Source organism: Oncorhynchus kisutch, unplaced genomic scaffold (genome assembly GCF_002021735.2).
Source record: "Oncorhynchus kisutch isolate 150728-3 unplaced genomic scaffold, Okis_V2 scaffold4026, whole genome shotgun sequence".
In the NCBI taxonomy this organism is placed as follows: Eukaryota; Metazoa; Chordata; class Actinopteri; order Salmoniformes; family Salmonidae; genus Oncorhynchus; species Oncorhynchus kisutch.
The window spans coordinates 169,740-170,997 of record NW_022265971.1 but is presented as its reverse complement, the minus strand read 5'-3'; positions in this window follow the sequence as shown (position 1 = coordinate 170,997).

Genomic DNA, 1,258 nt, shown 5'->3' with positions numbered 1-1,258 from the left:
TATTCCATTTTCAACTTGCACACTATTGAAATATTTCTAGAGTGAGAAGTACCTCCACTACATGGTTAGACACCCAGTAGTGCACTGCATACCACCCAATCCCCGTTTCACTGTGTACTTACCCCTTCAATACAGGGTGCATATGGAGGGACAGGCTGTTCACATCCCAAATGGTAGCCTGTTCCCTATTTAGTGCACTACTTTTGACAAGATGTAGATGCCCTGTTTACTGATTTGAAATATGTATGCGGAACAAAAATATAAATGCAACAATTTCAAATATTTTACTTTTTCATATATTTTTCATATAATGAAAACAATTCATTAGGCGCTAATCTATGGCTTTCACGTGACTGGGAATACAGATATGCATCTGTTACAGTGGCGGTCTGTGCCTCTGAGGGAGCACTTTTCTTTTTCATGAGCATGGCCTTATTTCTATTCCAGCATATTGGATGACTGTCATTCATATTCCATTCACCCAGTTCAATGTAACATTGATAGGTTTTAGGCTACTACACGATAGTCAAATGTTCCCTATACCCATCATGAGGTTGCTACAACCTAGCCAATGAATGAACGTTTTCAACACAGGTCGAGATAAAAATGTAAGATGACAGTGACACATGCAATACAGCCTTGTACACTCTTGCCTGCTTCTAGCTGATCTAGGGTGTAATCATTAGTCCAACAGTTGCAAACGAGAGTTTTCTATTGAACAAATGCATGGAATGTGTCTCCCTGTTTCGTTTGCAGAACGACAGATTTGTACCTTGTCAGCTCGGGGGTTTGAACTTGAAACCTTCCGGTTACTAGTCCAACGCTCTAACCACTAGGCTACCCTGCTGCCCCGATGCATAGCCAGCTATGCTAACTTAGCATCCCTCTGTCATAGCCAGCTAGCTAACATAGCATCCCTCTGTCATAGCCAGCTAGCTAACTTAGCATCCCTCTGTCATAGCCAGCTAGCTAACATAGCATCCCTCTGTTTGAGCAGGGTGTTTCAGTAGGCTAAACTAGCCAGCTGCATTTGTAGCTAAGTAAGTGAAACTGAAAGTGAAAAAGAATGACACTAGCTCTCTTGCTTCTCCTTCATTTTTGAAGAAATTAATTTGTTGACAACTGTTAAACTATTTTCTTTCTCTCTTTGAGTCAACTACTCACCACATTTTATGCACTGCAGTGCTAGCTAGCTCTAGATTAATTATCTGATCCTTTGATTGGTTGGACATGTCAGTTCATGCTGCAAGATCTCTGA